A 25,743-nucleotide genomic window follows, 5' to 3' on the forward strand; every position below is an offset into this window, starting at 1 on the left:
ATTTTCCGCTATGATTACTCCCAAACACATGTTGGTCATATTCTGAATAAATATAGTTGATCAATCTATATTTATCCCCAATATGACTACATAACTGCCAGGGTTTAACCATAGTGTTCAATTTCCTTCGGAAGCTTTTATTAAATATTGTTAGGTTGTTATTCTAATATGCGCACATAAGTGTGAAATTTTTTTCTTTTGTTCAGAGTTATTTAGTCCCATTGTGTTGATAGTTGCATATCATGTATGGTTAGATATGCTAGTTCACTATAAACATTGCTCTGATACCAACCTGTCACACCCTCGAACCGAACGGCGGAAAGGTCCGAGGGCTCGTGTGACTATCAATTGAATTATCATCACAATGAATATACATGAATCATAACATGATCATTGCCAAACATTACATATTACAACCAGCATTGTTCACATCAAGTACATTGTCTAATATTACATTTTTAAAACATAAATTGTACGAGAGTTGTCATTTCTCAAAATAAGATTCCCAAAATACACTTGAAGGTTCTTCGACTTAGTGGTTACCTGAGAATACAAGTTATTTTCAAAACGGTCAACATATATTATGTTGGTGAGTTCATAAGCAAGTTTGATTAAAACTTTGTATTGATGGTGTAACCCAGAAAATCCGATATTTTCTGTAAAAGTTTGTTTACAACATGATGTGATGATCTAATATATGTGTGTATATGTGATTTCAAAACATATTTAAATGAATGAATCCCAAAAGTTTTTCGTGTTTTGTATTTGATGTATGTAAAAGAAAGAGAATGATGATATTTCCCGGAAAATCCAATGTTTCCCGATCTATAATAGTATTATAATAATTGTATTATCGTATGAATTGTTTTGTATCGCCACAATATATGAATTTGATTTCCCCTGAAAAGTATAGATGGTAGTGGATCTCTATGTGAGTCGTTATAACCATGCATGATAAATGACTAATTCGCCTGTCTTGGCACTTTTTCAAACGCCGGTTTTGATCAAGATTTTGTCACCCTAGACTGGCCGAGTCTAACTGTAGCGAACAGCTCAGGTGTGGGGGAGTCACCCTTGTATAGATCTATACACAAACTCTCGCTCTCCCTTCCTGGAGACTCTGATTATAACTACAGGCTACGGCCAAACACTCAATGGTGTCGACCGATAATTCTCACTAGACCCCAATGATTTTTACATGAATATGAATAATGTTAAACGTAGTTTGATTTACTAACACCCGATGATATTAGAATGTGATAGACACAGACCAACAAACATGCATAAGGACATTTGTGGCCCATTAAACAGGTAAGTTATTTCTAGGCTTGATGGCATGCAAACGGACACGTTGAAGCCCATTAAGCATACGATGACTCTCTCTGGGCAAAATTAACATGCGAATGGGCCACTAAGGCCCAATAACATGTAAATATTATTTTAGACCGATTGAGCATGTCATTAGGTCACTAAGACCCAGTAGACGTGGATTGATTATATTGGGCCCAATAAACACGCAAATGGATCACGAAGGCCCAATAAGCATGTATTACAAGTATCAGGCCCAATATTGATACCTTTGTTCTATTCTTGTATATTTGATGTGGTATAGTGTTTTTATATGAGGCATTTACTTATGATATTAAGATACTCAATGTTTGATTTATAACGATATTATTAGTTTATAAAATATACCATTTTAAATCCTTAATAAAACTTATAATTTTTGGTCCAATGGTTTAATAATTGATACGTTTGACTCAAAATATTTATTTGACAATTTCAAACCTTGATTTGGAAGAATTTACATTTTCAGCCCTTATTTATAAAAAAATTTCACTTTTGGCCTAAATCCCGTGAATTTTACATCTTTGGCCCAAAATCCAAAAACTTTGCATTTTTAGTCCCAATTCAGAAATAAATGTTATTTTCACCTCTAACTTTGGTTTATTTACATTTATGGCTCAAACTTTGATCAAATAACATTTTTAACCCCAAAACTTTTTATTTTTCGCAAATTTTGGGCCCAAAACCGTGAGGCCCAAATATTAAGTCTATTAAGCTAAAATTTACATTTTTGGCCATTTAGAAAGCATGTTTATCATAAAAATCCATTTTTATACAAGTATGACTTGTTAGATCCTTATAAAGCCGAAAAATGTCACTTTTTGCCCTTATCTTTGTTTTCTTGACAAATATGGCCCTTAACAAGATTTTTGCTTTAAATTTTTATATATTAAACATGTAAGTATTTCTAACTTGATAATATGATGTATAAGGTGTCTTAGTACAAGGATTACTACTCATTATTGCTTAAAACGTCGAGGTGTGTTTAGATCTAGCATATTTTCACAAGGTAAACCAAGAAATCGCACATATCAAGCATATAACACATAGATCTACAAATTTTACTTGTATTCTCCCCAAAAAAATCATATAGAAACCGAAAACAAGGGGTATGAACTCACCTTGGGGTTTGTTGTTTCGGTTTTGAAGAAGAATGGAAGAAGATTTTGTTGGGTTTTGAGCATTCTAACACTCCTAAGTGTACATGCAACCCTAAATACCTTGGATCTATGTTTTCTCTATTATACATGCAAATATGAATATCCAAGGTATTATACTAACTAGCATACAAAACCTTTGATTCATATGAAATATAACAAGTTAGAATACATACCTCTTTGATGTAGAATGACTTCATGAAGCTTGAGTGCCTAGTGCCCCAAGTGTGACACCTCAAATGGTTCACACAACACCAAATACACTTGGAATAACTTGAGAGAAATACACACTTCATGAAAATCGGCTAGCCCTCATGTTCGTTAGTGACAATAAGATGTAAACCCTAATTGTCATGGCTTTCCATTTCCTTGGATCCATGGGTTCAAACATACCATGGAGCATCCATGGAGCATCTTATGGGTTTTAGCCCAACTTGACAATCCATGGAGCATTACCCACTATACAAGTATGGGTGATTTACACAATCAACCCATATATTTAATTAGTCTTCTTTTGATCACTTAATTAATTCTAGATTAATTGTTGATCAATAATAATTAAATAATCTTATTAATATATTATAACTTATAATATATTAACAAACCTTAAGTGTTATTTCTCTCATTATAGTCTATCCAAATGCATGATGCCATGCAACCCAAATGGACCATGACGGGTCGGGTCAAGTCTTACCAATTATAGTTATGGACTTAGACATTAATCCAACAGTATCCCACTTGGATAAGTCTAAAACTATTATTGCGTATGACTTCAAGAACCGACTGGCAATCGTAGCTCTCAAAAGCTTCCATCGAACTCTGACATTGCCGATGATCTCTGACCTTTGTCAATGACTTGTCCATTAGATAAGTGATCATATATTCCTCCATTCTAGATATCATATGGACTGAGACATGGATTATAAATCATCCTCTCTGTCCATCTGTTGTTTCTCGATTTCCGATTTATGACGACTGACTGATTGAACCAATCAAATCAGTCCTGGCTTGGCCAAGCAGTCACATGTGTCATCATTAAATCATCGAGGGGCCCACAGATATCGCTTTTATCCTGAAGGTAAAAGGAATGGATAAACTTCGACTCATATGGCTTGTTCTACTACTTGTTGAATCATACACAAAGGCACGTTTTATAACATCGAGTTACCAATGCGGTCTCGTGCAATCAATGTATAACCAACTCATAGTAACACCTCATATCTCTAGGTTTTAAGAATATAAGATATTATCGTCTCATGATCACTCGTGATAAAATCCATGAAGTGATTCAAATGAGCGTGGGTTGAATCCAATACTCAGAACTTATGAGCACTCATGAGTGTTGTAGCACCGCTTTGTCCAACATCTTAGACCTCTACAAGCCAACCCATGACAGTCTTGATTCATATCTACTTCCAACATATGACCGACTGTGGATAGTTTGAATAACTTAATCATTCGAGAAGAACGACATAGTTATTCTGGAAGTCAAAACATGCAAAGTGAAACACAATAATAATTGAATCCAATATGGTCTCAGAACTTATGAATATAAATAAAACACCTTTTTATTTATCACCATATGATTACACATTATTCATTGTATACTGTTTCAGCTATCAACTTTATACTTGAATTAAAACAATAGTTGTCCCATGCTCCAAGCATGTACACTATGTTTTTCTAAACACTAGTCATGCCATACACCAAGTATGCATACTATGTTTGTCTATGATCTTTACTTTGTGAAATAGATCGATTGAACATAATTTTAATGATTCTAATTTCACACTCCCAAATCCTTATCGAAAAATGTGAGATTTTCAAATTCCTATCATTTATCGAAATCTGTTTAGATTTTAAACTTATATGCACTGACCCTCTTGTAATGAATATGTACAAAGTCACAAAGACTTGTCAACAGTCATTATAAGGTATTCCAATGGAGATCAACTCCATGGAAACTAAGTCTCATATTCAAAGTACATTGCTTTGAACATGCTTCTTGCATTAAGTTTTTCTAATCTTACAGAAATTGCTACCAGTTATGAAGACAACTCCATATTCCCATTTTGACTATCACTCCTGAACAAGAGTTGCCTCTTTTTCAGAATATGTCAATATGGTCCTTCTAAAATTAATACTATACTTCCAACTGTCCCTGAGCAACCAATCTTTGGAAAACCTTAGATTGTCCTCGACAATTGCTTAATCATTTTAGTCATATCCAATTCTAAACCTTTTCCCTTCTTAATGCCTCTGGACATTTGGAAAATTTAGAAAGGACAAATATTATAGCACATGCAATCGATCATGTACCCAAAGCAAATGGGACACAATTCATGATGTCTCACATAAAGACATGATTATAGACCAGTCTTTTGCTACAATATTTTTATTTGCCATGTTTTTCAAAATTTGACTATGAAGAGGGATGCCGTAATCATAATCGAATTTGAGAACGCAATATATAGAATTTCCTTTAAATTGAACCAATCCAACATGAAATTTATATATATATTCTTGACTAAGGATGATTAAGGTCTCAATCTAAGCCTTTAGAACTGAAATGAAGTATATCATCTCCCTTAATTATAGCAAAACAACTTTTTCAACCCCTGCAACTTTAAGAATTGAAACTTTTGTTTTCTATAATTAACATTGCTAACTTGCAATACTTACCATAATTATCATGCTCCCACTAACATGATGATTATTAGCATAATACTTATGCTCCCACTAGCTTTGACATGTATCCAGAAATTAGTTGGACTTCTAGAAATCAATACTTTATTGACTTTCTTACCAAAGTTCAGATTTATGATACGAGATTGCTTTGATAAAACTTTATCAAAATCATACACCTTTCTTCAGATAGCACACAGGTGTGTCTAAACAATTTAAGAACTATGAAAAGGGATGTCGTAATCATAGTCTCAATTGTTTAGACCTTTTTGCCATCTGCTTCAAATCTACTTGGTGGAAGTGTTTCCTCACCATCATTTTCATGAATCGGAGAGAAACCTTATGACCCTTAGATTTTATGGTGTATGTGTTCTTATCCATGTGAATTGTCAAAACCATAGTCACAAGACAAGGATAATGACAAATCCAAACTCATATGGACTGAACTTATGCAATCTTAACTTCTTGCTACCTGGCAGTACAGGGCCTGCCATTGCTTCCAAGTTGTTATGCAACCAATTGAGAACTTTTAGAACTCCTATGCAAAGCCAACTTTAACTGGAATGGGCACAAAAATAGGAAAAATGTCAACACGATAGGTTATAAACCTCACGTCGTGTGCTAGTGTCAAACTTATAGGTTTTTTATTCTTGATTAGATCTTGAAATTTTTCCAAGATCTTTGAGACTCCCACTGTCATCTTGACATATAAGACTCACTTGCCAAATATTCAAGTGAGAGTGTGGATTCTTTATCAAGACAAACACTTCACACAATTGGCACAATTGGCCTAAGTTGGTCTTTGTTTTATCCAAAACATCACAACTTACCAATTTCAAATGTACAAGAGTAGGACACTTTTACTCTTACATTTGACAAGTGTTTTAACCTTTCTTTAAGATGTGTCACTCAAATTACAATCTTGGAGTATGACTCTAAGAATTGTTTTGGAACGAGGTATGACTCATCTTCTTAGATTTAACAATTTCAACAATTCATGACTCCTCTTCTTAGCCATAAGAATGCACTAAGATTTAGTTAGAGGACTAATTGTGATATGATTTCTTTAATCATTAAGATGATCACAAAACATGATACTAAAGTACTCTCCCATCTTTTCAGATTTGAGAAACTTTTATCTTTCTGCCTAATTTGATTCTTCTCATTCGTTCTGCCATACATCGAGACTTTTCCAATGCTTCAGAATTATACTTAAACTTATAAGTATAACCATATTTACTAAACTTTAGTAAATCATGACGAATAGTCTTATCGATCTTTGTGGTGGACTTGACCAGTGCACAAGAATGTGTACTCGATCCCTTTAGTCATTTACTTGACTCACATATACATGTGAATAAGGAATTAGTCTTAACTTTCCAAAGCTGAAAGTTCTCATTCATCATACTATACAACTTGCATGATTCCAAGTTTCGGTCCAATTGAGAAATTGGGTGATGAGAATCTTTCCTTATTTGGTAAATTTAGACACTACCATAAATGAAAGAATCAATTTCATATTCTGATGTTGCTATCAATGGAATCATATAAACAACAATTTTCCACAAATGCCACTGTAAGGATATATATAAAAATAAATAAAACAAAATTTTCTTTTATTTAAAACTTGTGGAAAAACTTATCCTTACAATGCAAATGCATATGAAAACTATGTTGTTATCTATTCCTAAGCAATCTATCACAACTCTTAAGCAGTAGCTCAAAAATTCTGATCAACGAACCATGCGATCGAAAACCATCTTCACAATCAGAATCAGCATATACTTCCTTTAAGCTTCCTCTCTTTTCTTTGATTCTTAAAACATCAACATGTGACCAAGTCACTGTTGGATAAGGTGTCTAAGTCCATAATAATATTTGAGATGTACTTGACCCGACCCGGCATGGTCCGTTTGGGTTGCACTTCACCCGAACAATTTGTTTGGATAATATTTTGAGAATAGTATGTTCATGCTTTATTAATATATTATAAGTTATAATATATTAATATTAAATCATATTATTTAATTAGTATTGGTCATAAATAAATTTAGAATTAATTTGGTGATAAAAAATGTGACTAATTAAATATGGGCTCTTGTATTTTATGTAGTGTGAGCTAATACTCATTTGGAATGGGCTTGACATGCATGGGAATCCATGGATAGTCCATGGAGCTTTTAACCCATGGATCCTTGGAAAGGAAGAGTCATGGGTATTAGGGTTTACATGGATGTTACCCTAATCCTCCACACCATATAAAGGAGCTTATGATGCTTGAAATGACACTAGTTGTGTGTGAACAAGAGTGGTGGCCTAATTTCTAGAGCACATATATTATTCTCTCAAGGTTCCAAGGTTTGTGGTGATTTGTGATTCCACTTGAGGCATTCACACTATTGGTTCTAGGCTCTCAAACTCCAAGCAATCAATCACTATAAAAAGGTATGTCATTCTTCTAGTATATTATGATTCTAGTTTGCATGCTATGCTAGTTAGGATGAAAACCTTGGAAATTCTTATTTGCATGTATTTTAGAGAAAACATAGATCCAAGGTTAATAGGGTTGCATGTACACCTTAGGAGTGTTAGAATGCTCAAAACCCAACAGTGGTATCAGAGCCTAGGCTTGTTTTCTTGAATACTTGATGCAAATAGCTGAAAAATGTCGAAAAACTGCATTCTGCACAGCTGACTCGCCGAGTCCCTCATGGAACTCGCCAAGTTCATGCATATATTCAACCAACTCGCCGAGTCAGTTCATGCACTCGACGAGTTGGCAGGCCTGAGTGCAGATTTTCGAGATTTTGTGCTAGAATTGGTCTGGAATCATTACCTTAAACTGTTTTGGACTTGTAAAACCTGTTTTTGATGTGGTAATGATTGTGGTGAACCAATTTCAAAGTTATAATCAAAGTTTCAAGTTTATATATGTTTATATGATTCTTGAAAGTTGTTGATTATGAATGTTCATGAACTTATGACTTTTGGTAGATCATAGGAATTATGTGCAAATTGTTTGATAGTATAACTCTTGATCTTTATGACATTGAATGGACTCCATAACTTGTCCTTAAGTTATGGAATTCCAAAAGTTTTTTCTTTTAAGGTTTATATAAAGAAGTTATATGTTACACTTTTGAAGAGTTTTTCACATAAATGGTTTTATGGACTCCATAACTTGTCCTCAAGTTATGGATGTCCAAGAGTCTCTTCATTAAAAGTTTTTTAAACCTTTATTAAAACTCATAAGTTATGAATATCCAAAAGTTTTTGAATTGTTCAAAACTTGCCCTCAAGTTTTGGAATTTGTAAAGTCTCACACAAACTTTAATTCCATACCCTAGAGTTTTAAAAGTTAAAATTCAACCCTTATACTATTTATAACATTAATGGTTAATTATTATATATATGTATAAGATTAAGTCGTTTTACCGTTAGTAGGCCTCATTCACGAAACCGGTCTATAAGGGGGGTATAAGGTTGTTGCCTATAAAATGGCAACTTAATGGGTGTCCACTCTCACCCACCGCTTCCTTGATCGGTGGAGGGTCGTTAGCCGAATGGGTAGGACAATGACTTTAATTCTCATTAAAAGTATAAGGATTATTATAAAGTAACTAAATATTTTTATAATTCCCAATCTTAGTTACTTTAGGAAAATGTGAATTTGGTGCTAACCCATGAAATTCACACTTTGTACCTTACCAAGTCGTTGGTGGAGCGTGTGTGGTTAACCGGCACACTAACTTGGACTAGTAAGGATCACGAAGGGTGACTTAATGTTTATCATAGATCGGTGGAGCGTGTGTGGTTAACCGGCACATCAATTAGGTGATAATATTAAGGGTACCAAGTGAATTTGCATGGTTATTCACACCTTGTTTTGTGATCCTCGGCATCCCAGTCACAAAATATGAAGGGCACAATCGAGATTGAAACATGCCATTGAAAGTTCAATGAATCTCAAAAGATTCAGGAGTTTCAAATCCAATTAAAACTTAATAATTTATTTCGTTTTTTCATGGTGGAAATTGGTGAATCGTCATTCACCTACCTTCAAATATTTTATAGCTTGGATTATGGCATCCCTCTTCCAAGTTATAAAATATTGTGTTGGGTCCTAGCCTTAATATTTCATATTGGGTGTTTTATTAAGGACTTAAAATCAACTAACTTGAATATCTCCCATTGTAGATGTCTGGTTTAGACAACTGTGATCTTCCCAAATCTCATGGAAATCATACTTCTCTACCTCCACCTCCTCTAATTATTCTCCCTGACCCACAAGCTCGAAGACTTGAAAAATTCAAGGTCACTCAAGCCCTACTAGCAATGAAACATGAAGATGGAAGACCTGTGTGCACTCATGTCTTAGGAATGAAGTCACACTTTGACAGGTTGAGAATGTTGGGTGTCGTTGTCCCAAGGAAGTTGGCTATTGACTGGGTTCTTCAGTCACTTCCAGAGTCATATAGTGAGTTCATTAAGAACTACTATGTGATAAATCACGACATGACCCTAATACATCTATCTTATTTGCTTGTTGCTGCTGAGTCAGAAATGATGTGGCGCAATGGTCAAGCAAATATGGGTGGAAGGTCTATTTCTCAAACTTCCATGGACATGGACAATGGTAACATTGGAAGTCCATAAAAGCCTTTTCTTCCCAATGGAAAGGGATCGGCCTTGGTCAACCCGGTTGACCAAAAGGCAAAGGGAAAAGCTAAGTCTGATAATCTCGTGTACCATTCCCAAAGAGTCTATATGTTTTTATTGTCATGAGAAGGGACATTGGAAGCGAAGCTGCCCTGAATACCTAAAAGATCTGAAAGCAAGTAGAAACAAAAGGTCTGACTCTGCTTCAGGTAAGTCCACTATCTAACTCTGTTAAGTTCCTTATTAATGATTCTTAATACAAAATGTGACTCGGTTACATTTTGGTGTTTGGCAGGATCAAGCAAAGGGAAAGACACTTAAAGAAAGAGTATGATGAATCTGATCGCGAAGATGGATTTCAATCGCATGGTTCGAAGATTGGATTCTTGAGCTGCTACATAAGAGTTATGATAGATTGCTAGAAGATATGTAATAGCGTAGTTTTCATTTAAAGTTGCATTGTAAGGAAAAAGTTTTTCCGCATTTATAAATAAATAAAATTTTGTTTTATTTTATTATATCTCCTTGCAATGGCATTTTATGAAAAATTGATGTTTGTATGGTTCTAGAAATAATGGAAATGTGAATTTGATTCTTTCATTAGTGGTAGTGTCTAAATTTATCAAATAAGGAAAGATTCTCATCACCCAAGGTTTCAATTGGACTGAAACTTGGAATCATGCAGGTTGTATTGCATGATGAATGAGAATTTTCATTTTCGGAAAGTTAAGACGAATTCCCTGACGACATGTATATGTGAGACAGGTGAAAGACTAAAGGATCGGGTACACTGGGTGTGTGCAGGTCAAAGTCCACCACAAAGATCGATAAGACTATTCGTCATGATTTACTAAAGTTTAGTAAATATGGTTGTACCTACAAGTTGAACTACAATTCTGAAACATTGGAAAAGTTTCAATGTATGGCAGGACGAATGGGAAGAATCAAATTGGGCAGAAAGATAAAATTTTCTCAAATCTGAAAAGATGGGAGAGTACTTTAGTATCTTGTTTTATGATCATCTTAATGATTAAGAAACCATGTCACAATTCATCCTCTAAGGACATCTTAGTGAATTTTATGGCTAAGAAGAGGATTCTTGAATTGTTGGAATGGTTAAAAATCAAGAAGATGAATCATACTTCGTTCCAAAAACAAGTCTTAGAGTCATACTCCAAGATTGTAACTTGAGTGACACATCTTAAATAAGGTTTATAACACTTGTCAAATGTAAGAGTAAAATGTTTTCTACTCTTGTACATTTGAAATTGGTAAGTTGTGATGTTTTGGATAAAACAAAGACCAATTGACACCAATTGTGTGAAGTGTTTATCTTGATAAGGATCCGCACTGACTCTTGAATATTTGTTTGGTTGTCAAGGAATGGATCTTGACAAAGAGAAACTTATATGTCAAGAGGACAGTGGGAGTCTTAAAGGTCTTGAAAGTTTCAAGAGCTAATCAAGGATAAAATCTATAGTTTATCACTAGCACACGGCTTGAGGTTTGTAACCTATCGTGTTGACATAATTCTTGTTTCTGTGCCTATTCCGGTAAAGCTGACTATGTTTGGGAGTTCTGTGAGTTCTCAATTGTATGCATAACAACATGGAAGCAATGGTGGGCCCTTGGGCGACCAAGAGGCAAGAAATCAAGATTGAACAAGTTCAATCCATATGATTTTGAGTTTGTCACTAACCTTGTCTTGTGATTAAGGTTTTGACAAATTCACATGGGTAGGAACACATACACCATAAAATCTAAGTGTCATAAGGTTTCTTTCCGATTCATGAAAATGATGGTGAGGAAACGCTTTCACTAAGTAGATTTTAAGTAGATAGCAATTGTGCTGTTTGCATTCTCAAAGTCGTTAGTGGAGCGTGTGTGGTTAACTGACACATTAACATGGACTTGTGAGAAAAGGCAAACAGGTCTAAACATTATGATTACGGCATCCCTCTTCATAATTGTTTAGACACACATGTGAGCTATCTAAAGAAAGATGTATGAGTCTGAGAAGCATAGATAAAGTTTTGTCGAAGCATCTCGTATCAGAAGTCTGAACTTTGGTGATGAAAGTCAATAAAGTATTGATTTCTAGAAGTCGATTTTTGAGTACATGTCAATGCTAGTGGGAGCATAATTGTTGTGCTAAATAATTATTATGCTAGTGGGAGCATAATCAATTATGATGAGTATTTTAATTATAGAAAACAAGAGTTTCACTTGGAAAAGGTTGTTTTGCTATAATTAAGGGAGAGGAGATTATACTTCATTTCAATCCTAAAAAGTTTAGATTAAGATTTCAATCATCTTTAGTCAAGGATATATATATGAATTTTATGTTGGAATGGTTCAACATAAAGGAAATTCTATATATATATATATATATATATATATATATATATATATATATATATATATATATTGCGTTCTCAAATTCGATTATGATTACGGCATCCCTCTTCATAATTGATTTTTGAAAACATGGAAAATAAAAATATTGTAGCTAAAGACTGATCTAGTATCAGGTCTTTATGTGAGACATCATGAATCGTGTCTCATATGCTTAGGGTATAGGATCGGTCACATGTGCTATAATATTTATTCGTTCTAAATTTTTCAAAATGCTTAGAGCATTAAGAGGGAAAAAGGAATAGAACCGGATATGACTAAAATGATTAAGAAATTGTCCAGGACAATCTAAGGTTCACCAAAGATTGGTTGCTAAGGGACAGTTGGAAGTATAATGTTAAATTTTGGAAGGACCATATAGATATATTCTGAAAAGAGGTAGCTCTTGTTCAGATATGATAATCAAAATGGGAATATGGAAATTTTCCATACTGGGAGTTGGATATTAAGAATCTATGAGAAAGTTAGAAACTTTTATGCAAGAAGGATGTTCAAAGCAATGTACTTTGAATATGAGACTTCGTTTCCATGGAATTGATCTCCTTTGGAATACTCTGTAATGACTGTTGACAAGTTTTGTGACTTTTGTGCATAAATATTGCAAGAGGATCAATGCATATAAGTTTGGAATCTAACAGATTACAGTAAATGACAAGAATTTGGTATTCTTACATTTACGGTAAGGATTTGGGACTGTGAAATGAGCATCATTGGAATCATGTTCAATTGATCTATTTCACAAAGTAAAGATCATAGACAAACATAGTGTGCATACTTGGTGTATGGCATGACTATTGTTTAGAAAACATAGTGTACATGCTTGGAGCATGGGACAACTATTGTTTTAATTCAAGTGTTAAGTTGATAAATCGAAACAGAATAATGTGGAATCAATATGGTGATGAATAAAACGTGTTTTATTTATATTCATAAGTGCTGAGACCATATTGGATTCAATTATTCTTGTGTTTCACTTTGCATGTTTTGACTTCCATAATAACTAGGTTATTCTTTCCGAATGATTAAGTTATTCAAACCATCCACAGTCGGTCATATGTTGGAAGTAGATATGAATCAAGACTGTCATGAGTTGGTTGTAGAGATCTAAGATGTTGGACATGGCTACAACACTTATGAGTGCTCATAAGTTATGAGTATTGGATTCAACCCACGCTCACTTGCATCACTTCATGGAATTTATCTCGAGTGATCGTGAGACGGTAATATCATATAAGTCTTCAAACCTAGAGATATGAGTTGTTACCTATGAGTTGGTTGTACATTGATTGCACGAAAACGCATCAGTAACTTGATGTTATAAAACGTGCCTTTGTGTATAATTCAACAAGTAGTAGAAACAAGTATATGAGTCGAAGTTTATCTGTTCCTTCTAGTCCTTGGAGGGTTAGAAGCGATATATGGGCCCCTCGATGATTTTGTTTTGACCTATGTACCGGGCCTCGTCAGAACTAAATTGATGTGTTCGATTAAGTTCTTTGTCAAACAAATCGGAAATCGGGAAACAAACTGTTGGACAATAAGTAAGACATTGTTCCATGTATTTGTCCGGCTGATATCATGAGAGCAGAGGATTATATGATCACTTATCTAAAATGGCGCTTCATAGTTCAACAGGGTTTTGAGAGCTACGATTGCCGGTTGGTTCCTGAAGTCATATCTGCAAATATGTTATTAGACTCATCCAAGTGGGAGACTATTGGATAAGGTGTCTAAGTCCATAACAATATTTGAGATGTACTTGACCCGACCCGGCATGGTCCATTTGGGTTGCACTTCACCCGAACAATTTGTTTGGATAATCTTTTGAGAATAGTATGTTCATGCTTTATTAATATATTATAAGTTATAATATATTAATATTAAATCATATTATTTAATTAGTATTGGTCATAAATTAATTTAGAATTAATTTGGTGATCAAAAAGGTGACTAATTAAATATGGGCTCTTGTATTTTATGTAGTGTGGGCTAATACTCATTTGGAATGGGCTTGGCATGCATGGGAATCCATGGATAGTCCATGGAGCTTTTAACCCATGGATCCTTGGAAAGGAAGAGTCATGGGTATTAGGGTTTACATGGATGTAACCCTAATCCTCCACACTATATAAAGGAGCTTATGATGCTTGAAATGACACTAGTTGTGTGTGAACAAGAGTGCTGGCCTAATTTCTAGAGCACATATATTATTCTCTCAAGGTTCCAAGGTTTGTGGTGATTTGTGATTCCACGTGAGGCATTCACACTATTGGTGCTAGGCTCTCAAACTCCAAGCAATCAATCACTATCAAAAGGTATGTCATTCTTCTAGTATATTATGATTCTAGTTTGCATGCTATGCTAGTTAGGATGAAAACCTTGGAAATTCTTATTTGCATGTATTTTAAAGAAAACATAGATCCAAGGTTATTAGGGTTGCATGTACACCTTAGGAGTGTTAGAATGCTCAAAACCCAACAGTCACATCATGTAATAAGACTCTCAGAATAGAAACTTAACAGAGTTAGATAGTGGACATTACCTGAAGCAGACTCAAACTTCTTGACTTGATCAACCTTATGATCTTTGAGGTAAATAGGCAGCTTCGCAATCAATGCCCCTTCCTTTGGCAAGAGAAACCTATGGGATCTTTGGGAATGGTGTACTGGACTATCATAGACTTGCCTTTCTCTTTACCATTTGGTCAACTGAGTTGACTATGGCCAATCCCTTTCCATTGGGAAGCGAAAGCTTTTCTGGATATTAAATGTTACCTTTTTCAAAGTCCATGGAAGATTTAGGAAGTTGATCTTCTAATCAAATTTGCTTTACTAGTCCTACAAATCATTGCTGATTTAGCACTAAGCATATAGATATGATCATTAAGGTTCATGTCATAGTCTGTTTCATAGTAGTCCCAAAGGAACTAACTATGTGACTTAGAAAGTGATTGAACATCCAACTTTCTCAAGACTTTGACACCCAACTCTCCCGGCTTGTCAATATGTGACTTCATCTCTAAGATGTGATCACACATAGACCTTGCTTGCCATTAGGGCTTGAGTGACCTTGAACTTGTGGGTTAGGGAGAATAATTGGAGGAGGTGGAGGAAGTAAAGTTCCAAGAGATTTGGGAAGATCATAGATGTCTGAGCTAGACATCTTTTGGGAGATATTCAAGATAGTTGATTTAAAGTCCTTAATATAACACCCAATATGAAATATTAAGGCTAGGACCCAACACAATACTTTTATAACTTGGAAGAGGGATGTCGTAATCCAAGCTATAAAATATTTAAAGGTAGGTGAATGACGATTCACCAATTTCCACCATGAAAACGAAATAATTTATTAGGTTTTACTTGGATTTGAAACTCCTAGATCTTTTGAGATTCATTGAACTGTTCAATGGCATGTTTCAATCTCGAGTGTGCCCTTCAGGTTTTGTGACTAGGATGTCGAGGATCACAAAACAAGGTGTTAAGTAACCATGAAAATATACTTGGTACCCTTAATATTTACCCCTTAATCGATGTGTCGGTTAACCACACACGCTCCACCGATACTATGATAAATATTAAGTTACCCTTTGCCTACCTTGTTAAATCAAGCTAGTGTGCCGGTAAACCACACGCGCTCCACTAACCGAATTAAGCAAAGTGCAAAGTGTAATTTCATGGGTTAGCACCTTATTCACATTTTCCTAAGTAACTAAGATTGGGAATTTATAAGTGCTTAGTTACTTAGTATTTATCATTAATACTTTTAATGAAGGGAGAATTATATTCCTTGTCCTACCTGTTTGGCTAACAACTCTCCACCAGTCAAGGAAGCGGTGGGTGAGAGTGGACACCCATTAAGCTGCCATTTTATAGGAAACAACCTTATACCCCCCTTATAGACCGGCTTCGTGAATGAGGCCTACTAATGGTAAGACTGACTTGCTCTTATACATATATATATATATATATATATATATATATATATATATATATATATATATATATATATATATATATATATATATTATTATTATTAACTTATAATATTATAAAGTATAAGGGTTGAATTTTAACTTTTAAAATTCTAAGGGCTTATCTTGGAATTAAAGTATTCATGAGAGAAACTTTACAAATTCCAAAACTTGAGGGCAAGTTTTGAAAATATTCAAAACCATTTAATTTCATAACTTATGTGTTTAAAGTAGTTTTAATTAAAACTCTTCAAGTTCCATAACTTGAGGACAAGTTATGGAAGACTTTAAACTATTAAAGAATGGAGCTCTTCTTATTTTGTAACTTATGGAACTAATTAAGGTTACACATTTTTTATTATTTAATGAAGTGACTCTTGAACCTCCATAACTTGAGGACAAGTTATGGAGTCATAAAACCATTTAATGAGGACAAGACTCTTCATTTTATAACCTTTGCCAACTTTTATGAGTTTTAAAAAACTTAAATGTGACCTTTCATGTAAATTGAGGACAAGTTACACAAACACATTTTAGAATCAACTCTTAGATTAAAATGGATTAAAGACACATAATCAATTAACTTTTTCTATTAATCTAAGCAACTCATATGAACAAAGATAATTCACATCAAACTTTTTCTTGTAATTAGTATAACTTTTAAACTAACACAAAACATGAATCTATTGACAATTATCTTTGAAATTGGATTAGCATGAACATTACCACATCAAAAACAAGTTTATAAGGTCAAAAACAGCTTAGGGAAATGTTCCTAGTCCAATTCCAACCAAAACAGTCGAATATATGCTGTGTGGGGGTCCAACTCGTCGAGTGCATGAACCAACTCGGCGAGTTGGATGCATTTTGCCTTGGACTCGTCGAGTCCCTTCATGGACTCGGCGAGTCTGCTGTTCATACAGCAACAAAATTCGATTTTTCAGCAATTTTTGCAAGTATAACAAGAAAACAAGCCTAGGCTCTGATACCACTGTTGGGTTTTGAGCATTCTAACACTCCTAAGTGTACATGCAACCCTAAATACCTTGGATCTATGTTTTCTCTATTATACATGCAAATATGAATATCCAAGGTATTATACTAACTAGCATACAAAACCTTTGATTCATATGAAATATAACAAGTTAGAATACATACCTCTTTGATGTAGAATGACTTCATGAAGCTTGAGTGCCTAGTGCCCCAAGTGTGACACCTCAAATGGTTCACACAACACCAAATACACTTGGAATAACTTGAGAGAAATACACACTTCATGAAAATCGGCTAGCCCTCATGTTCATACTCTAGTGTCCGATTTTGTCAATAATAAGATGCTTATATATTTAGTGACAATTAGGGTAAACCCTAATTGTCATGGCTTTCCATTTCCTTGGATCCATGGGTTCAAACATACCATGGAGCATCCATGAAGCATCTTATGGGTTTTAGCCCAACTTGACAATCCATGGAGCATTAGCCCACTATACAAGTATGGGTGATTTACACAATCAACTCATATATTTAATTAGTCTTCTTTTGATCACTTAATTAATTCTAGATTAATTCTTGATCAATACTAATTAAATAATCTTATTAATATATTATAACTTATAATATATTAACAAACCTTAAGTGTTATTTCTCTCATTATAGTCTATCCAAATGCATGATGCCATGCAACCCAAATGGACCATGCCGGGTCGGGTCAAGTCTTACCAATTATAGTTATGGGCTTAGACATTAATCCAATAGATTTTTGATCCTAGCAAGCTTTCTTGATTGGATTTCGAACTTAAGAAGTTCTCGGAAGCAAAATCACAAAATAGATGTTGATAAGGAGTGATTTAGCTAAAGAATGAAGTAATCCAACTTAAGTTTACAAGATCTTACCAAGGATTGATGATTTTTGTTGGTAATCCTTCTTGAAATGCTTAGAGGATCTCGAAAATTTGAGAGGAAAGGAAGGAGTGTTCTTGTGAGTGTTTGAGAGATTATTTAATAGAAGATTGCAAGTGAAGTGTGTGTGTGTGTTTGCTCTTCTCGACCGAGAGATAAAGAGAGAGAGGGTGAGAGGATCTTGCATGGAAACATGAGAAGTTCCTAGTTACATGTTGAACATATTGCATTGTTATCCTTTAAACAACAATGATGTGTCATGGCTTGGATAATTAGTCATTTCTTTTCTTTCTTTTTTTACACATGGGCCGAGAATTGAATTAAGAGGGAGGAGATGAATTATTTGGCCCAATCTTGATCTTTAGTCGAAATCATGAGGTCCATAGAGAACGTTTTCGGCCCATTGGGCCTTTAGGATGGTTCACGACCCAAATAGTATAAAAGAATGGATTTATCGCCCATTAGGGCTAATTAGATTAGATATGGTCCAACAAGGCCCATTAAGGGTAAACCAATTCATTTTAGGCCCATTATGGCCCAGAATGTTAATTTTCATGAAAGTGGGTCCAATTAGGGCCCATTTAAGGGTCCTAAGCCCAAAATAGTCAAAATGGAAGCTTATTGGTCCTTTAGGCCCAATAAGGAGATCCTAGTCCATCATGGACTTAAACCGGGATTCTTAGGGTTTCCAAATCGTAAGTTGACTATTTGAAATGTTTTGTACAGAGTTTTTAAATTTCAATTGAATTTTGATGGAACATCACACACCTTTTCAAATCATGGTTACAATTGTTGCCATTGCTAATGTTTACAAAAGTATAGAGTTTCCTAGCAAATTTGCTAGTTGTGACATTATAATATATTAATAAATCATATATAACCTCTTCTCTCAAAAGTCCATCCTAACAAATTGTCCTGATGATATGCAACCCAAATGGACCATGCTACTCTCGGGTCGAGCTCATACCAATAATAGTTATGGGCTTAGACATCTAATCCAACAGTAAAATCATCACAATAACACTTAGTCAATATCCAAAAGTCTTTCTTGGGGTAAAATGACTACTTTACCCCTGGTCAAAGTCAAAATTCTAAGTTGACTCAACTTGCCGAGTTGACCCATCAACTTGCCGAGTTCTATATATCAGAATCCTGAAATCGCGATCCAACTCGCCGAGTCATCCCCCCTGACTTGCCGAGTTCCCAAACTACTTGTAGTCATTATAAAACGAGTCAACTCGTTGAGTCCCTCCTCAGACTCGTCGAGTTCTATCTGGTACAGAATCGAGACAAATCGACTCAACTCGTCGAGTTACTTTATGGACTCGACGAGTTCTTCAGTCTGTTTGGGCCTTTTAAATGGATTAAGCCCCTACTCTTCAGATCTAAGCTTCTTATTCCTCATGCATACTGAAAACGCCCTTTTAAGGGTAAAGTTTCCAACTTTACCCGTTAATACCTCTACTTCATGGATTTAGCTCAAACCCTAACCCTTTAGGACCTAGATCTTGGTCCACATGCCATCCTTCCACCAACTAACGCATACTAACAGAGATCTATGCCCTAAATACCACATGAACACATAAATCGTCCACCTTTTCACTCCATGCATGGCCTTTTGGAGCTTAAAAGTCCAAAATAACACCTTATAGCTTGCATGGGGCTTCCATGGCCATAAAGTTTGCACCTTTATGCCATGTGAGCCTCTCAAGGTCATAGATCTAAAGGTGTTCCCACTTGGGACGTCCATGTCCCAAGATCATGTTTCTTGGACCAAAACCCCCCATAAAATGATAACAAGGAGATCTAACAAGCTACTAAGCAAGTTTGAGCATTACTTACCAGAAAATGAAGAGGACGAGATGTTGTTTCTGAATCTACTAGCTACCTTCTGAATCCACAAGCTCCTCCTTCTTCAACACGTTTCAAAACACACAATATTCACTCAAAAACAACTCACAAGCTCATACAAGGCACTAGGGTTTCGTGGATTAGGGTTTGGGACTTGGAGGCTGGAAATAAGGCCAGCAAGTGGCGATTAAGATGCTTAAATATGGTGCAAAACCCCGAAATTAGGGTTTCATTCTTGCAGACCAACTCGCCGAATTGAGGGCTCTCAACTCGTCGAGTAGATTGCTTAAAACTCGCGTCCTTTTCTAGTCTCTACTCGACGAGTTTGGGGATACCAACTCGTCGAGTTGCTTTATAAAATTGAAAGAATTGTTATTTAAATGTGTACTAGGAACCAGGCATTACAATTCTCCCCCACTTGCCTTAGACTTCATCCTCGAAGTCTGATGCGTCGGGAAACAACTTCGGGTAGTGCTCCCTCATTGCCTCATCGGGCTCCCAAGTCCGCTCTTAGCCCTTGCGGTGCTGCCACTGCACCTTTACTAGCTCCACCCTCTTGTTCCTCAGCTCCTTCGTCTTCTTGTCGAGAATAGCTATCGGTCTCAATGTAATTAAGGTTGTCATCAACCTGAATATCCTCTAGGGGCACAATCGCTAAGTCATCCACTAAGCACTTCCATAACTGAGAAACATGGAAAGTACTGTGGATCTGGCTGAGCTCTGCTGTAAGATCCAAACAGTAAGCAACTCGGCCCACCCGAGCCAAAACCCTGAACGGACCGATGTATCTGGGGCCCAGCTTGCCCCGCTTCCTAAACCGGATGACACCTTTCCAAGGTGACACCTTCAGGAGAACCATGTCGCCCACCTGAAACTCCAAGTCTGAACGTCGCTTGTCGGCATAGCTCTTTTGCCGACTCTGAGCAGTTTGGAGCCTGCACCGGACCTGCTGGATCCTCTCATTAGTCTTGAGTAATACCTCAGGACTCCCCATGACTCTCTGACCGACCTTGACCCAACAGATTGGGGTCCTACATTTCCTCCCGTAGAGCATCTCAAAGGGAGGTTGGTCTATTTTGGCGTGGTAACTGTTGTTATATGAAAATTCCGCTAACAGAAGATACGTATCCCAGCTGCCACCGAAATCCAAAACACATGCGCGCAGCATGTCCTCGAGAGTCTGAATCGTCCTCTCACTTTGCCCATCCATCTGAGGGTGGATAGCGGTGCTGAAGTGGAGACGAGTTCCCATCTCGTCATGGAACCACTTCCAAAATCTGGAAGTGAAACGGACATCTCGGTCAGACACAACCGAAACAGGCACCCCATGTCATGCCACTACCTCACGTACGTAGATCTAGGCCAGCTTCTTGGCCGATATACTCTCCTGGATCGGGATGAACTGAGCCTCTTAGTCAACCGATCCACGATGACCCATATCGAATCTACTCCACGTGCGGTCCTGGGAAGCTTCGTGATGAAGTCTGTATTGATATCTTCCCATTTCCACATGGGAATGTCTAAAGGTTGCATCTTTCCTTGTGGGCACTGGTGTTCAACCTTGACTTTCCTGCAAATGTCAAGCACAGCTCTACGTACCATGCTATGCCCCGCTTCATGCAGGGCCACCAGTAATCAGGGTGAAGATCCCGATACATCTTCGTCGCCCCAGTATGGAACCCAGACCCTCCTATGCAGGGTTAACAACCCACGACTGTCATATTCAAAGGAGGCCACCTGTCCTATGATCCGCTCGCACTTTCGGCGCTCCTACTTCTATCCCTCGACCTGCGCCTCCCGGATCTGCTCTAGAAATGGGATAATCATTGTCATCCTCAGACATATGTCTCGAATCGGGGTTGCCACTACCTTGCGGCTCAGGGCATCGGCCACCACATTAGCCTTGCATGGGTGGTAAAGGATCTCATAGTCGTAGTCCTTCACCCCATCTAACCACCGACGCTGCCAGATATTTAGATTCGACTGATCCATGAGGTACCTCAAGCTCTTGTGGTTCGTATAAATGGTACAACGAACCCCATAGAGGTAATGCCACCAAACCTTGAGGGTTAAAACCACAGCCCCCAGCTCTAAATCATGCGTCGGATAGTTCGCCTCATGAGACTTTAACTGCCTCGAATTGTAAGCTATCACGTGACCTCGCTGCATAAAAATTGCAGCTATGCCTGTGATCGAAGCATCACAGTAAACCACAAAGTAATCGACGTCTTCTGGCAAGGTCAGAATCAGTGCCTCACATAACCGTTTTCTGAGAGTCTCGAAGGCTGCATGCTGCTTAGGCCCCCAGTGGAATGTCACTGACTTCTTGGTCAGTCGGGTCAAAGGAACAGCGATCTTGGAGAAATCCTCGATGAATCTCCGATAGTAACCCACTAGACCAAGGAAACTCCAAATCTCAGTTGGAGACCTCTGAACCTCCCACTGCATCACGGCCTCTATCTTGGCCGGATCGACCAAAATACCCCTCTGGTTGACAAGGTGCCCAAGAAACTGCACCTCGCGCAACCAGAACTCACACTTGGAGAACTTTGCAAAAAGTCTCTCCCTCCTCAGAGTCTCCAGCACCTCCCTCAGGTGCTCCTCATGTTGCTCCTGAGTCTTAGAATATACCAAGATTTCATCAATGAAGACTATCATAGATCGATCCAGCATTAGTTTGCACACGCGGTTCATGAGATCCATGAACACGGAAGGAGCATTGGTGAGCCCAAACGACATCACCACAAACTCATAGTGACCATAGCGAGTCCTAAAAGCTGTCTTCTGTACGTTGTCGTCTCTGACTGGCATCTGGTGATAATCCGATCGCAGATCAATCTTTGAGAACCAAGATGCTCCCTATAGTTGGTCAAACAAATCATCAATCCTCGGGAGAGGATAACGGTTCTTCACCATTACCTTATTCAGCTCCCGGTAGTCTATACACATGCAATGCCACCTGTCCTTCTTCTTCACAAACAGGATCGGGGCTCCCCATGGCGAACTGCTCGGCCTGATAAATCCCTTGTCTAGCAGCTCCTGCAGCTGCGTAGACCACTCCTGCATCTCGGGAGGAGTCAACCGATATGGTACCTTGGCTATCGGAGCCGCACCAGGGACTAGGTCAATCCTGAACTCAACCTGTCTCTCCGGAGGTATCCCAAGCAAATCCTCTGGGAATACGTTCGGGTAATCTCGCACGATCGGTACATCATCCACTGTCGTCGTACCCTTATCCCGGGTATCCATGACATAGGCGACATAACCTGCGCAACCCTGCTGAATGTAGCGCCTCGCTCTCGCTGCTGAACATAGGGTCAATCCACCCTGCGGCCTCTCGTTCTGAATCACTAACCCTCCCCTACTAGGAGTCTGAACCCTCATTAGCTGCTGCTCGCAGTCGATCACTGCCCATTGGGGCTCAACTGCTCATCGAACAACTGTAGTGTACATCCTCGGTGAACCCTCGCAACTCGAACGGTCCTATCATCTATTATCTCTACGTCAAGTGGTCAATCCAGCTCCCCTGGAGCCCCTACGAATCGCTTGTTGAGTGCTAGCGACACAAAAGATCGGGTAGCTCCCGAATCAAACAGTACCAAAGCTGATATATCGTTCACTAAGAACGATCCTATAACAAAACACATAAACATAAGCAATAATTAGTATAAATAAAGAGATGAGGAGAAGATACATACCTGTCACCACATCGGGAGCTGCACGTGCCTCCTCTACTGTCAACCTAAAGGCCCTGCTCTTCGCCACAGGCGCCTCTCCCCGGCCCTGACGACCTTCTGTAATCCTCAATGTAGCAGGAGCGGGTGATTCCACCTGCCCTGCTACTGCTAAACTCGGGCATTAGGACCGCTTGTGTCCCCTCTGATTGCACTGAAAGCAAATCAGGTATGATACTGTCGTAGTGGTGGTACCAGCTGTACAATCTCTGCTCACATGTCCAGTTCGGCCGCACTAAAAGCAGCCTGAACTCCCTGCCTTGCACGTCCCCTCGTGCAACTTGCCGTATTTGCCACAACGGTTGCGGCCTGGCTGGCTTCTAGGTCTGTGATCTGACACCTTGGGCTTCTTGCCTGCACTCCCTGACTGAACCCCCTGGTTTCCTCTTCCTCTCCATCTCTAAATCCAAATCTCACTCTCGAGCCCTAGCAATCATATCTTCCAGCGTCTTGCAGTTGGATTGGCTCACAAACTGGCGGATATCACTCCGCAACATCTCATGATATCGGGCCTTCTTCATCTCCTCGTCCGCCACATTCTGCGGCACGAGAGGGGCCCTCTCCCTGAACATAGCGGTGATCTCCGTCACCGTCTCAGTCGTCTACTGGAGGTACTGGAACTCCCTAGCAAGCTGTCGCACCTATATCACAAGTGCAAACTCGGCTCTGAACCTGGCCGAGAAATCGCTCTAGGTCATAGTGTCAAGGGCAGCATCACCCACAGCATGCCCAACCTCCTCCCACCATTCGCGTGCTCTGTCCTTCAGAAGACTGGACGCAATTCGGACCTTGTCCCCCTCAGGACATCTGCCGGTACGAAAAGCGTTGGCGACATCAGCCAACCATCTAGTGCTAGCAATGGGGTCCTGAGCCCATGATAGTCGGGAGCTCCACAAGATTTGAACTTCCTGAACGTAAGTGTGCGCGACCCCATCATGGTCGCCACCTCGTTGCGGAATGCACTCAGTCTTTCATCCAAAAGCTTCAAGATACCCTCCTTGATCGTGCCGAAGATCACAGGAGACTGGTCCATAGTATTGTGGGTGATCTCAAAGGAAATGAACTCCCTCATCTGGTCATCTAGCTGTCCGGCTCCACAGCCCGAGCCTGATCCCTCACCGGCGCCTGAACTGCCGACTGTTCTAGTGCGTAATACCACCATACTGAATAAAACACATCATAACAAATGTCAGAATACTCATCATATCTCGATGGATCCCCTACACTACAAGTTCCCTAGATTCATCTCAGCCTTCCTTGATTCGAGTACGGATCATCTGCTTTCAGTAGTACGGGCCCATACTACATTCCACATCTATACGTACTTTCCTCAAAAACTTCCTTGACTTCACCAAGTCCCTTCTACTACTACTACTTCACGTGCTAATCTCATCCTACGATTGCCCTAGAGTAATCATCATCCCACTCTCCGCCATCAGCTCCATAAGAAGTCCCTGCTATGTCCCCCCTAACTAGCACGTGAATACCATTACATATCACTAAGACTAGATAATTCTTTGAATGAGAGATCCTACCCTACAACGGTTGGACTCAAACAAGAGCTGCGAAATAGAGCTAAACCTAACCTTCTGAAATTATTTAGTCCTCACATTATGTAACTTAACATATTCATTTACTAGTTAGTTGAAGATAACTAGAACTCCTAAAACCACAAACCAAGCAGCATTCGAGCATTGAGTAAACATAATCAAGCATATCCTAATCAGGCCATCATATCACTAACTAATCTGTACTAGCATGCAGTTCATAAGCTCATACACATATAACAGGCACATAAGGCATCCTTCCTAGATCCTTAGCCCTAATCTAGCATGCAGTTCTCGTAAACATATCATAACATAAACTTGTATGGGTAATTTGGGAGTACTTACTTGAGCTCGGCTAATTGCATGCACCACACCCTTTTCTCTTTTCAAGTTCTTTTATCTTTTCAAAATGCTTTTCCTTTTTCAAAGTTCTTTTTATAAAAATGATTTTTTTTTTTTGAAAATTTCCATACTAA

Source organism: Lactuca virosa, chromosome 7, assembly GCF_052849685.1.
Source record: "Lactuca virosa cultivar CGN04683 chromosome 7, Lactuca_virosa_CGN04683_v6, whole genome shotgun sequence".
NCBI classification, from domain to species: domain Eukaryota; kingdom Viridiplantae; phylum Streptophyta; class Magnoliopsida; order Asterales; family Asteraceae; genus Lactuca; species Lactuca virosa.